Source organism: Saimiri boliviensis, chromosome 10 (assembly GCF_048565385.1).
Source record: "Saimiri boliviensis isolate mSaiBol1 chromosome 10, mSaiBol1.pri, whole genome shotgun sequence".
Taxonomy (NCBI): domain Eukaryota; kingdom Metazoa; phylum Chordata; class Mammalia; order Primates; family Cebidae; genus Saimiri; species Saimiri boliviensis.
In genome coordinates this window covers 60,788,976-60,804,811 of record NC_133458.1, presented here as the reverse complement: position 1 = coordinate 60,804,811, position 15,836 = coordinate 60,788,976, and the positions used below count along the sequence as shown (strand labels likewise).

At 32.2% G+C, this 15,836-nt stretch overlaps 1 protein-coding gene across 1 annotated transcript in view; it reads left to right on the top strand.

Moving 5' to 3' along the window:
- The first annotated feature begins 966 nt into the window (after positions 1–966).
- The window catches only part of SEMA3A (semaphorin 3A), a 322,145-nt gene continuing 307,275 nt past the window's right edge, over positions 967–15,836 (top strand). Inside the window, exon 1 of the mRNA XM_010344878.3 lies at positions 967–1,039. The gene's annotated coding sequence lies outside the window, so the exon portion shown is untranslated. The remainder of the gene's footprint in view (positions 1,040–15,836) is intronic.

Here is a 15,836-nt window from a genome sequence, read left to right as displayed (position 1 = left end):
AGCAAGGGATCCAATAAATGTCTGCTGAAAAATACATGTAGGATAATATGTTCTATTTTTTAAATATATGGTAATATACAAATATTCTATATTTCATGAAATAGTTTGGTTAAAAAAGGATTTAAAAAAATACTACTTTAGAACCTGTATCATTTTATCGGTATTTTACTTTAATAAGATTAAAATGTTTAGTAAAGTTAATAAATTAGCTAATGAATCTCTGTTGCAACTTTTTGTTCTGACCAAATTATACATTTTTTTCAAAGGCAAAATATTAATACATTGGCTCAGCTTTGAATTGTTTTGTTTTCTAAGTTGTTTATATTATTTATTCAAATATGAAATGTGTACAATTAGTTACATAGCACCTATTTTAGTTTAATGAAATTTTCCAAAGTACTTTTTAAATTTCATGTTTGAAATTCATTTATTTAAAATTTCTATTTACTTTAAATATTTGGTACATTTCTTTTATTCAGAAGAAAAGGAGAAGCTAAGTGAAATCCAGTTATTTGCTAACAGAGCCATGAAATTACTGCTTAGCTGGGTTGTCAGTGTGAGCCTTTCATCATCAGCAGTGAAAAATGTTAATGACATCATAGTATTATGGGCAAATCAATAGAATATGTTAGTGTTTCACCTAATTCTCAAATAAATCAGTTATTCTTTAGTAGAGTCAGAGCCTAAATAATGAATTATTTCAAAGTACCTCAAATCTGATTAGTAATTATAAATTATCCTTTGTTTGGATGAGCCAGAGTAAAATGTTTGTCAAATTCAGTACTTGCCTTCCATAATTCCTTTACCTTCATACATTACATTATCCCACGCAAGCTATAGAGATTGTTTGAAGAAATTTAACCTGACTTTTATTTAAGTGGAGCATATACTAACCCTTTGCTAATTATTTGTTTTATATTGAATTTTAAGAATAAACTCATTTATTTTTATAGGATATTTAAAGTGTCCAAGTACTTACACTAACAAGTTGGACTGAATACATTGTACCTCAGGAATTAAGAATTTTTCCTGGAAGAAGGTAAGATAATTGGACTTATACATATTCGCCTATTAGTAAGTTTAATAAAAATTTAGAGATACTACCGTACTTCTGTGGCATATAATTGGTAAGGTAATTTTTAAAAATAAACAGCACTTTCTTTTTTTGTTTATATAGTCTTCTGTAGAATTATTTGGGTAAATGAGAGGTCTCCAACATTTAAAACATAAATCAGTTTGTAGGAATTGCAATTCACAAGGTCAAGAGGTGTATTGCTACCATTTTGGTTTTAAAAAAAATCCTTCATACTTGGGAATTTCACTGGGTTTGTGATGTTCCCCAGGAGCCACAGAGCAGAGATAGCTGAAATTTGAGCATACTGCGATCCACAAAAACCCTTTAGCTAACCTGCCTCTTTTATATGTCTTTCCTCGATATGGTTACTGTCATCCAGAATTCACTCAAAGGCTGAGTGTCACACTCAGGGTGAAGTCTGTTTATAATGTGTTATGCCATCTTAATTTTGACCTCATATGTGAGATTGAAATACTACCTGTAAGGCAAAATACAGTCAGGAAATCTGAATGTGCACATACTCTATTACTTATTTTAACACTTTTCAACCATAAATGTTTCTCAAGATTCATTTCATTGTATGAAGTAGAAAGAAAATTTGGCAAGGTTAAGCTTACCGTTCCACCATGGTTACGTGTGTTGCCATTAAAAGGAAGGGCTACAATAAACAAAGAAATGAAAACGTATTCTTGAAGATCTATAGTGTTTGGGACTGTTACGAAAAAATAATCCTCAGTTTAAGTATGTTTCTTTTTTTCTTATGGCCCTATTGAGTAGAATAATATTCATTTGTCAATTTTGTTTTGATTTTTATTACTAGCAAATCTGAAGACTTCACAATTTTATTGTTTCTCTTTTGATTTAACTGGATGATTATCCCCATTTAATGTGAACAAGTACATTTTTCTCTAAGTTATTCAAACTCATACCAGTAAAAATTTAAAAATTATTAAAAAATATATAATGCTATGTGGAAACATCATTTACATACACAGAAACATTTATCATATAAGGCAAAAATTTACTGATTTAAGATGTATGTTGAAATTGTGTTGGTAAGGATGTTTGATTCTTTTATGGGAAATACATGTCATATCTTTAGAATTGATAGAGCACTAAAAACTTCAAAAGATGACTTGCAGTGCCAGTTCTCTAATGCGTACATATACATTTATACATACATATATACACATATGTATATGTGTGTGTGTGTGTGTGTGTGTGTGTGTATATATATATATGTATATATATATATATATATATATATATATATATATATATATATATATATTTCACTATTTGCCTGGAATAATTTTCAGCCTTCCACGATAATAATTGCCTGGTGGTTGTTTTTCATGAGTGGATCATACACACGAAGACTAAACATTTGCTTCCTTTTTCGGCAAATAATAAGCTTCTGCTCCTCCAGTTACAATTACTTCCAAGTTCATTAGTAAAGGAGGCAAGATTCACCAGGTGAATTTTCAGAGTACTAATTAAAATCTGTTTCAAATTTATAAAGGCCAAACTTATACATAGACCTGGTACCACTGTCATTGCCACTACTGTCTTTTAATGTTTATTTGGAATCAAGCCAGTTCTTAAAAATTAATTTATAAAAACATCAAGAGCTCATATGGATAAGTCTTAAATCACTCAATGCAAATAACAATACACATGTTGAAACAGGATAGTGAATAGAAGTCAACAAATGAATATTTATAAAATATTTAGCAAATACGACTAAAATCTGATGAAATTGTACTTCCAGATATTTTATCAGATATTTGTGGGACTTAATTTATAATTCTAAGTTTTGGGTAACACATGCAAGCTGAGATACATAAATATCAATTGGTTGGAAAATATCTGGTCATGTCAAATTGGGGGCTATCAGACTTTCATTTTATCTATTCCTTTTTTTTTTTTTTTTTAATGGAAGTAACCTGAAAAAGAATGGTTAACATATCAAATGAGTTTGAAATAGCTTATATAAATAATTATGTAAAAGCATAGACAATATATTTTTCTTGTGTAATTCTATCAGTAAATAACTTATTTGCTTAAGCAATTCCTATGTGTCAGGATCTATGATACATTTATTTCATCTCCCAAATCTGAGAATAGTTCTGCCATTGTTGACTATTCCCTCAGCATGGCTTCGTATATGTTTGATTGTAAACAAATTCTAGATTAAATATATACAAATGCCTTACTGGCAATCTTATAATAAAGATTTCAAGCATTTATTTAAAAAGTAGAAAGTAAATAAAATTTCACATTAGTAAAAAGTAAAATTGAAAATATATGGATAACAGGGAAATAGATAAAAACCAGAATGTTAAGATCAACAGTAGTATATAATTTCTATTTTGCTCAAGTTTAGATGCCTTTGTTTTTATATGATCATGGAATAAGTTTGATCTGGTTTGTGGGGAGATGACCTCATCTAAAATTGCTCTACAGACCCAGATAGTACTGGAATTCCAAGCTGTATCACTGTTTGACTTTGAGGAAATTACTCTACCTTATTTCATTTTCTCATTGATACTTTAGTGTCAGCAATACTTAATTTTATTTGCTTAAACTTATCTACATATGTTAAAATATTTTATCAATTGAAATTTGATACAGTTTTTCTTTTTCTGTGATTAGTTTTGAAACTACATTCATCTTATTTGTAAAAGCATTTTACATTTTTAATGGTTGAGTGTAATTCTTATTTCCTTTCACGATTGTAAGCTATTTGAAGTGAAAAATGTTTCTTCTTTTATTGACAAGCATTCTTTATTTGGCAAGTAATTATTTATTATAACACTTTTCACAATTTGTATTATTGATTGATCTTCATAATCTGGTGCAGTACTTGGAGCAGATAGAAAATTACCCTTATATTTTGAATGAGGAAACAGGTACAGAGAGAGGAAGTGACTTGGATGAGACTAATGAAGTAGAACCAGCATTAGAAACTAGAACATGACTTCTGATTCCGTGCTTTCTCTCACTACACTTTGGAGATTTCTGCTTTTGAATGTTTACTTCACGAGTTTTTCAGAATTGTATCTATTTTGTACATTGAAGCATTTTTGCCCATGTTTATGGTTTTTAAACACCTTCATCCATGAGTAGCTTCTTTTGAAAGCTTTATGAACCCCTGTTTTTTTCTTCCTTATTCCTGCCTCCACCCACAAGTTTAAAGGGACAGACAATATTACTTCAGTGAGTGAATGAAAGAAAGAATAAGAACCTTTTGGTATACAAATGTTGCCAGTAAATTGAGTTAAAACCAAACCATTAAAAACATTAAAATTATCTAAGGAATATTAGTACAGATGCTTCCAAACCTGCAATCAGGTTATGTTCTGATAAACCCACACATAATTGAAAATACAGTAAGTTGGAAATGCATTTAATACAACTAACCTACCAAAAATGGTAGCTCAGCCTAAACTACATTAAATGTGCTCAGGCACTTATATTAGCCTAAAGTCACACAAAATTATCCAACACAAAGCCATTTTATAATAAAATGTTGACTATCTGATGTAATTTATTGAATAATGTACTGAAAGTGAAGAACAGAATAGTTGTATGTGTATTCCAAGTACAGTTTCTATTGAATGTGTATCACTCATGCATCATTGTGAAGTTGAAAAATTTTTAAATTGAACCAATGTCAGGTGAGGTACCATCTGTATTTAACAAACTAAAACATTATTTTTTTTAAATGAAGAATAGTCAATATGTTCACCTATTATTTTAGCTGTGACTAATTGTTACTTAGTTTTGATTTTCAAATAAGTTGTCTTAGCTTATACATATTTATATCTCAGTCTGTTTTCTAACCACTTACAAGATGATTGAAGGAACTAGAACATATTTTCCTAATTTAAAAATTCCTAGACATTTTTTAAAGGAAGAGATGGCTTAGCAATACTAAGAAAATTATGCTGCAGCTGAGTTCACATTCGGTTTTAGTAACAAGCAACTTTGGTGACCCCGTCAAGTAGCAAGCTCTTACCTCATGGCCTTGACTCAAATGTTAGTGCCCACAGGGTCATAAAGAATGCTTAGAGATTTGGCTCTGCCCCTGAGAGAATCTAGCACACATGCCTAACCTCCTCTTCACCCAGTGAGGGTGGGGATTGGAATGGTTGTGAGTAGGTGTGGAATGTCACCTACCTCTTTGAAAATCTTCATTGCTTGTTTGCACAAGTTCAACTTCAAATTCAGATAGAGCCATTTATTTTTTTATTTTGCTGGCTAATTATTTCTTCTTACCTCAAACCGTTCTTCTATTTTTCTTTCTCTTTGATAATCTGCACTAAATGCTTTTAGGTCTACAAAATTTCCGAGCCAGAAGGAACTTAGAAAAATCAGCTCAGTGTTTAAGAAATTGGGGCCAAGATGAATACAAATTACAGAAACCAAGAACCCCAAACCCTAACTCGAATTCTAGATTTGTTTCCCTTATGAAATAAGATAGGGCATTCAAGACATTCCTTTTACTGAACTTGCTTTTTCATTTATTTTGAGAATCTTCTGATAGTTTTTTATTATTTCTGTTATTTATTATCATTGTCATAAGCAGCAACTTATGTTTTTGTGAACAAAATAAATGTGTGACCCCTGTTCTACCAAGAAATTTCTATAAATGAGTAAAATTAATGGAGCAAAAAATGATTGGGTAATTTTAAAAATACACACACAACATACCACTTCAGAGAACCACTCTGGGGAAGGAGATTTTATGGCTGGCTAAATATTTGTTGATATATGTATGAAAGACAAAACACTATGCATAAAACTCCTTGAGATATGTAAAAATGTTTTGGCAGAGGCCTCTCTGCATATTTATTTATTTATTTATTTTTACTAACATTATTGAGAAATAACTTACATGAAGCAAACTTCATCTATTTTAAAGGGCTCAGGAATCATGATTTTAATGAAGTACATATTCTTTAAACCCTTACAACAAGCAAGATATATAATATTTTTATCACCCAGGAAAAATTCTTCATAACTCTTTCCTTTTTTGATGCTATGCATTAATTTGTATTTCTTATAAATAAGTATATAGAGGTAAGTGTATACTTTTTCACTTAGCAAGATAATTTAGAGATTTATCTATGACTTATGTGTATCATTAGTTGTTTTCTTTTTTTATTGCTGAGTGGTAGTCCATTGAATAAATATATGGATATACTACATTTGGTTATTCATTCACTTGATATATAGTTGTTTTCATCTTTTGCCCTTTGTGAATTGCTTTCCTATGAGTATTTGTATACAAGTCTTTGTAGGAATATGTGTTTTCATTTCATTTGGAAAAACATGTGGATTGGCAAATCAGGGTTATTTGGTAGGTATATGTTTAACTTTAAAGAAATGACAGTGTTTCAAAACAGTTGTACCATTTGACATTTCCCTGAGCAGCATATGAGAGTTCTTGTTGCTCTGCATCAGGGCTCTGCAAACTAGTTCTTAAGCCAAATTCAGGTTTATTTGTAAATAGAAGTATATGGAAACACAGGCACACTTGTTTATGAAGGAGCTGCTTTCATACTACAAAGGCAGAATTGAATAATTGTGAAAGAGACCTTATAGCCTTCAGAGCCTCAAATATTTACTATTCAGCCCTTTAGACAAAAAATACGCTGACCCCTGCTCTACATTCTAGCTAAACTTCATGTTGTGAGTCTTTTTACATTTTAGCCATTTTAATGTGTATGTGATGGTATCTAAATGCATCTTTAATTTGTATGTCTGATAACTGATGATATTGAGCATATTTTAATTTATGTATTTACCATCTGTATATCTTCTTTAAGTACCTATTCAAAACTTTTGCTCATCTTTTCCTTTGGCTTTTTGGCCTTATTATTGAATTATAGGAACACTATGCAATCTGAAGACAAATCCTCTGGTGTGTGTGTGTGTGTGTGTGTGTGTGTGGTGTGAATATTTTCTACCATTCTATGATTTTAGCTGACATTCATATAGTAATTCCAGCATTCTCATGCTTATTATTTGTGTCTTCATTTTAAGCCATAACTGTAGTACTGCTGTTGAACATTTAATATATTCTGATTTCTGTTTTTATGTAACATGTACCCTGTACCAAAATGAAAAGCTTTTAGGATCCTATTTTTATCCCTGATATTTTCAAGTCGAATTATGTTACGCCTTTTGGGATTTGCTTAATTTTTTTTCATTATACTAAGCATTAAGTAAACCTTTTCCACCTGAAAAGTCATTCCCTTCAGTTATGGGAAATTTTCTATGTATATCAAAATGTGTATATATGTATAAAATGTATATATATGAAATATATATAAATTCTTTCTGCTAGTCTTAATATTAAAAATGATATTGGATTTCTCTAATTGAGCCGCTAATTTTATTTATATTTTTTCTATTTTATGTTCTCCTTTATGAAAATTTTTCTTTACTTCGTCTTCCAACTCTTCTACTGAAGTTCTTATTTCATTCCTACGTTTCTTTTGTGTGTGTGTGTGTGTGTGTGTGTCTGACAGAGTCTCTCTTGTCACTCAGGCTGGAGTGCAATGGCGTGATATTGGCTTATTGCAACCTCCACCTCTCCAGTTCAAGCAATTCTCCTGCCTCAGCCTGCTGGGTAGCTGGGACTATAGGCACCCACTACCACACCTGGCTAATTTTTTTCTATTTTTAGTAGAAAAAGGGTTTCACCATGTTGGCCAGGCTGGTCTCAAACTTCTAACCTTAGGTGATCCACCCACCTTGGCCTCCCAAAGTGCTGGGATTATAGGCATGAGGCACAGCACCCAGCTGTAAGTTTCTTAGAGTCTTATTAGTTTCCTTGCTTGATTGTTTTTAATAGATTAAATGTATTTTCTTACTGGTAGAGAATATCAGTTATAATTGTGACTTGACATGTTTTTCATGTTCCTCATTATTTCCTCTAAGCTTTTTATATTGGAGATTTTGGAGGATTTTGTTCATTATTTATATTGTCAGCTTTCCTCATGGTCAGGTAATTCTAAGCTGTCCACTGGTGTTTATAAGTGAGAAATCAAGCCATTTTTTAAAGTACTGTGTTGGGTGGGGCTTAGACTGGGTATGGAAGAGGTTAGAGGGTATTTTATAAATTATCAGACTACTCCTTATATTGATCAATAAATATATCAGTCTTTTTACTCTGGACTACCAAATGATTAGTCAGGGTTCTTCAGAGGGACAGAATTATTAGGATATATAGATACTTTTTTAATATATATGTAAGAGGTTTAATATAGGAGAGATTGGAAATTATTGGCTAAAATGATCCTTTGGGATTATCTGTAGATTTCATTATTCATGTTATTTCTGTTCTCTCTCTCTCTCTCTCTCTCTCTCTCTCTCTCTCTCTCTATATATATATATATATATATATATATATATATGAATGAAAAGAAGTTTATTTAAAAGAATTGACTCACAGGATCACAAGGTAAAGTCCCACAATAGGCTGTCTGCAAGTTCTGCAAGTTAAGGAGCAAGGAAGCCAGTGGTAGATCAGTTTGAGTTCTAAAACCTCAGAAGTAGGGAAGCCAGCAGTGTAGCCTTCAATCTATGCCAAAGGCCCAAGAACCCCTGGCAAGCCATTGGTGTAAATCCAAGAGTCCAAAAGCTGAAGAACTTGGGGTCTGACGTTCCAGGGCGGGAACCATCTAGCCCATTAGATGGATCAGAAGGTCGGAAGACTCGGCAAGTCTGCTCTTCCATCGTCTCCTGCCTGCTTTATTCTAGCTCTGCTGGCAGCTTATTGGATGGTGCCCACCCAGGTTGAGGGTGAGTCTGCCTCTCCCAGTCCACTGACTCAGATGCTAGTCTCCTTTGACAACACACTCACAGACGCACTCAGGAACAATACTTTTCATTCTTTGATCCAATCAAGTTGACACTCAATATTAACCATCACAGATAATATGTAGAAAGTTCTCCAGTGCTTTTAGTTTCTTCAGTAGTTGGCAAGGGAAAGACATCTGCTGATTGTCGACGTTTTTGGAACAAGGTGTGGGAAAATGTTGCCTTTTCATCTCATCTTCTGGTAGAGTATGCCTTTACTGCTGATTATCTTCCGGTTTCCTTAGAGTGAATGGGCTTGCTTATCCTGAGAGGTCTTTAACTCCCATTTGCTACATCAATAAACTTTATGTGAATTCATCATTCCCCCAATTCCTTGAAATCTTATATTGCTGTGGTCACTTTTATCATTCCCCTGGTCTTAATGGATGAATATATTTGTTTGTTTTAATTCTCTGCTTTGCCTTTCCTGGGGTTAAGAAAGGGAGGAGAGATTGACTTTTGTGATTAATCTGTCTGGTTTAATTAGAATTCATATTATGTTTTAATAAATAATTACATGATTTTACATAGGTTTATTTAACTCAAGTATTATGAATGATGGCAGTGTGTTTCCATAAGTTTGGTAGGCAGAAGAAATACTTTTCTGAGGTTCTCAAAAATAAATATCTACAATACCAGTGATTAATCAGTTCTCCCTCCTTTGTGGCCATATTTTTAGGATCATTTTATAATTTACTGGCGTCTTTACCACAGAAAAAGACAAAGATTCATATCTGTCCATTTTAATACATGCTAAGAAGTTTAAGCAAGAGGTTTAATACAGGAGAGATTGGGAATTACTGGCTAAAATGATGCTTTGGGATTATCTGCAGATTTCATTACTCATGTTATTTCTGTTCTCCTATTACTATAGGTAATTGACTAGAGCTGAAGTGGGAGTATAGACTGAAATACAGTTGCAGCTCATCTGGGTTTCATCAAAACTATATCCCTGTTGAGCCACAAGTGGACTTTGCAACAATTTATGTCTAGGAGTGCTACCCACAGTCATTGGGAATTTGCCTGAGGTCTGAGACAGTTGCTATGAAAACTGTCCCACTCCCTTTTCCTTAGTGGAAATGTAACCAACAGTTAGCCAGAACTTATAATAACAAAGATGAAGAGATAATTATAGAGTAGCAGGCTATTAACAGTAGTGAGACCTGTAGATCATTGTACATAGATCTATGTAGATTAGTTATTTTGATTGGAATTATGGAACAATTTATTTTCATCTGTACTACAAAAGTTGAAAAGTAGGCCCTCAAAGTTTTAGGGAATTTTATCTCATTTTATTCTAAATATATGATTGAAAGTTCCCTTGAGCTTTCTTTGTTAAGGACAGTTCTGTTTGAGTTCTAAAATTATGAAGTCAAAAAAATTAAGATCAAACTGTGGAATTATTTTTGAAATCAGAAGAGCAGAAAAGTTCAAGTAAAATTAACAGTCTGTATTTTACGTGGTGCTTTACCAAGTGTGATTAAAATTTTTGGCTGGGCTTGGTAGCTTATGCCTGTAATCCCAGGACTTTGGGAGGCCGAGTTGGGTGGATCACCTGAGGTCAGGAGTTTGAGACCAGCCTAATCAACATGGTGAAACCTTGTCGTTACTAAAAATACAAAATGAGCCAGGCATGGTGGTGCATGCCTGGAATCCCAGCTACTCCAAAGGCTGAGGCAGGAGAATCACTTAAACCAGGAAGGTGGAGGTTGCAGTGAGTTGAGATGGCACCATTGTATTCCAGAGTGGGCAACAAGAGTGAAACTCTCATCTCAAAAAAAAAAAAAAAAAAAATATATATATATATATATATATATATATATATATATATACAACACACACACACACATATATATATAAAAGAATATCAAACTGTTTTTAGAAAGCCATCTTACTGAATACTATGACAAAATTCATGTCATTAAAGTGGTTTTCAACCTTTAAGTATATTATCATTTTGTCAATGTGTGACATCTTGGTTGGAATTTCACAGTAAAAAATTTTTATAAAATAATGATGGCATTTAAAAAGATTGTTTCCCTAATATCTTGTAGAATTTGCTACACACAGTACATAATTTCCCTTGGATATTGATTTAAAAGCTGTAATAAAGAGTATGGAGGTACAAAGATGAGTAAAACAAAAGCATATATAATCACAAAAATGTTTCAGGGTATTGAAATCTAGTTGTCTATACCATTAGAAAAAAATCAGTTGCAGTTTTATAATAAATTTAAAGTACATCCCAAATTTCTTTTTTAAGTAGTAAAGAAGCCCCTGAGCAACACTACTCTAACTTGCTCTGTAGGCTTGCGACTCTGCTACAGATTCATCCAAGAAGGCAATGAGACCTGATGGAATGAGAAATTTTTATTACTGGATAATATGTAAAACAAACATCCTTCCATCTCTTACCATGAATCTCACGTAGTTTTGAACTAGTAGATGAGTATGTTGCTCAAGTTTATGACTAAAAAGAGGGTACACATGTTGAAGTGGCCATTTTGTTAGAACCACATTGATCTGCTAAAATGCCTAATTTTAATCTCATCCTCTAATTAGCTAACTCTATACAAACCTTCATGTCTTAACTAAGTAGCACCACCACAAAAAACAAAACCCTTCATATTTTACAGTATTCATCACACTTATAACTTGTTTCTTAAGACAGATCTTCTATAAATTATATTTTCTCTTAAATCGGGAATTTTAATTCAAATGTACTGTTTTATTGTCTTGTAGTTGCTCAGTTAGTAACTTGTTTGATTAGATAAGCTTAAGTCTAAACATGATATGTTTTGCTGAATTATTTTCATGATTTCTTGCTGCTTCTAACACAATATGAGTAGTGTAATATAAAAGTGGCTTTGACTTGTGCATGTATAGATATACCTTGAGTCATCAAATCCAGACATTATAATGTGTTACCAAAAGCTTTTACAATCATTACCCTCAATATACTGGTTTGTTTTCAGAATCATAATGAAAATATAACTGAGAGTGCAAGCAAGAAGAGATACAAAATATAGTTGAAAAAAAATGATTGTTTGAACTTTGGTTTGAATATCAGAGGCATACTTAGAAATTCCTTAACTTATTAGTTGGTTTGTTTTACCAAAGAAAGCAAAATTAGACTTAGAATAATTTTTATTGATTGTGCTGCATAATTTATTTAAGCATAAGGAAAAAAGAATTGAGAAAAGAAAGGCAAGATGATTTGTCTCCAATCACACAGTCAATAGAATGCCTAGTTATGGAAACCTAATTTTGAGACCTACAAAGATAGTTTTCTGACTGCAAACATGTGGATTTCATTTCAGATATTTTCCAAATTTAAAATGTATTCTTTTGAAAAATTTTGCCCCAAGCAAAAGATAAATTACAACATTCACATTTTGTGAATGATGGAAATCTTTACCTTTACAGCCTGGTTGACTTAATGCAAAGATACCCCAAAAAAATAATGAACCCAGTGTCACTCATTTAACAACAAAATGATACTGTCAGCATTTTGATTAATGGCTATTTTGAACCAAGAGACCATTGTCTTATAGAATTATTCTAGACCAATTGCTAGTCTAGACTACAAAGTTGGACAGAGGTGCCTTCTAAATCAAATCCTTTTATATCCCACAGGCTGAGATCATGCACATCTGAGATGTGTTAGTTGAAATTCCACACAGTCTTCAATTGCCAAGTTTGAATGGAATGAACATAATACTAAAAGTAAGGAAACCAAGAAAAATTAGCATTAAAAACTTTTTACTATATAAAGGTTCTATAGAGAGCAGCAGGAGAGAAGGGGCCACAGTGGTCTCCACTCACAGATTTAAACTTGAAGCTGACCTATTGTTACCTCCAGGGAGAGACTGGGAAGGTTAGGAAAAGGATTTCAAGAGTGAGCAACCAATTACAATTCACTCAGAAGTATATTCTGAACAGTTTTCTGTTGGGGGGGGGGGTGGACACATAGGTAGGAGATTTGATTCCTTCACTGGCAGCTTGATTGAAGTATCTGACAGTTTGAAGATGTAGTCTCACAATTTTAACTGTTTAACCTTTATTTTCTGAATATTTAGAGTATCACAAGTATTATTATAAATTATTGGAGTAAAAGAGGAGTAAAAATAAATGCCTGACAATCAGAAAAATTGCCATCATGAAAGCAATATAGTAAAATTTTCAGTGAAATATGTTAAGTGCTAATATGGCTGAGTGCCCACTTCTCCGTCTTCGTTTAGCCTTCCTATAACTCTCATGAGAAGAATATAGGAACTTACTTAATTTTATTATGGTGCTAAATATGGACAAGTAACCTAATATAAAACTGGCCAAATCATATAAATAAGGGATTATTGCAAACCAGGCTAAAATATGCAGCAAACATGTGAAAAGTTCCAAAGCTTACTCGTAGGAAACTGCCAACTGCAGCAGTAATGAGATACTGTTTTCCTTCCTTCAGGTCAGTGAAAATTTAAAAGTGGGGAAGCCAGTCAGTGTTTCCTAGGGTGTCAGGAAGTGCACACACTCATGGCTTGTAAAAATCCCAAATTGCTATTAATTCATGAAAAGGAGGATCTACTAAAATACACATATATAATCTTAATAAAATAGTAACTAACTAGCAAGATAAATAAACAAGGAGAGAAGTAAAAACCCTCCCAAGAACATTCAAAATGTTCATCATTAGGGAAAAGTTAAGTATTGTGGTTTTGATCCATATTAATGAATATTTTAACTTGATTAAAAGTATTAGTCATATCTGTACATTTGACTGGAGGCTTTCTTTTGACATGTTTTTTTGAAAAGGCCATTTTTACTAAACAACGTTTTTATTATAACACTGTAATACTGTTTTTTTAAATAACATAAAACTCATTGTGTATGGTATACAGTTATACATATTTTCACGTATGTGATGAAGGATATGGAAAAGCCTGTTGTTAAGTTGGAAACCTGCAGCAGAAGAAATGAAGTTACTATATGGATTGTTGTTAATTTTTCCACGTATACAGAATATTGTATATTGACTAATTTAGGTATACCCATGATGATTTTGCTTGAAAATATTAATTATAACAAAAACATAAAGAAATGCTGTAAAATAATGAGAGGAATGTACTTAAAATATTTTCATATTACTAATGTTTCTAATTTATGGAACTGTGAATTCTTCCCATCTACTCCATAGATAATTAAAAATTTAATGCTATTTAAAAAATTAATGTTTTTACCAAAATATATAGTTGTTATATTTTTGCATCTGTAAGTTAATTTGGTACCTTTCCTCATGCGTATTAGTAGGTAGGTTGGAGTAGATAATATTGTCTTGCTTTAAAAATGACTTGCCGTAATCTACAATATAAAAAAAAATTATTGGTTAATGTTTGGAAAGAAACTCTGACATAGTTACATCAATCAAAAGGCAAATATGAGAAAGCAATTCCAATTCCACTGAGAAGCTATTCTTTGAAAAAAGCGAAGTGTTGCTAACTGGCTCTGAATAGATAATTATGTCAGTCCATTGCATAGGGTATGGATAAAACAGCTAGGCTGAGGCGTCACAGCAATGGTTGGTCCAGATTTTTGAATTTTGATTATGTTCAAGTTAGAAACATTTTTTAAAATGTGCTTTAAGTATGGACATAGAAATAATTATTTTTCTTCCTTATCCGTCACCTGACAAAGACTAAGATTTTATAGCTAGTGCTTTGCCCAGTGAATGTGTAAAGAGAAATTCTACAATTTTGCTAGAACTGTTTTTAAATTTCTACTTCTATTAAATTTAATGCAATAAACATGTAAATGAATTTCTTATACATACATTAATATATTCACCATTTAGGCCTCATTTACATGGTTAACATGAAAAACGTTCAGAGAACAGGGCAATATGTTTTTCACAACATAAATCACCTATAAAATATATACCAAAATATTGATTTAAAATATGTCCCAAGGCCTTTGAAATTTAAAATAGAATATCATTCTAATAGAAATGCAAGTCAGCATCACTTCATTACATTTTTTACACATTCTTGAAACTATCAAGCTTTGTGGACCGTAAAGTCACTAATGTTACCTTCTGTTATGGTAAAGTTTGTTGAGGCGAGATTAGGAATAGGTTTTGGCCAACTCTAACTTGTGCATTTTCTGTCTCCTACAGATTTTTACACAGTACTGTCTTTAATTAACGAACCTATTGAGCATTGCTTCTATTTTCAGAATAAAAGCTCTTCTCTTACATGTTTTGAGTTTTATCTACTCAGGTGATTAAACTAGACCCAGGGTTTACACAAAGAAATGGTGGTGACTTTTTTTTTAGTCAAGCATTCAATATCACTCAATTCTGAATAAATTATTTTTAATAAATACATAAAATTAGTTAAAATGCTTATCAGAAATTTTTAAACTAACTCTTAATTAAACCCTGTATCGTACTAAGTAAATATTCTACCTTCTCATTTTCCTTACAAATAAGCACTGACAATTAGGCAGCATTTAACATTTATCATGCTTATCTTCACAGCTGCAGTGGCATTGAAGGTGACTAAGAATGGCAAGAAGAGTTTTCTTTTGTAAAGAATTGAAAACAGGAAAATAATGATTTATTCTTCCTTGCTTGTTGAGTGGCTAGAGGTAGATAAGCGGATTTGTAGTGAGGTCATCAGTCACAATTGGGTGGTAATTTGAAAATAGATTAGCTTAGAAGTAGCAATTTCTGCTCCATGGGTTTCAGTGAAAAAGTCTGCCTAATTCTGTAAGAGACCTCATAAACTGGCAGAGATCAATGCCTACCTAATGTGCCATTATGCACGGGGCACACTTCAATGATTACAGCACAGCTGTGGCTGGGTTTTGCTTGATATTTCTTTGGCACTTGCACCAC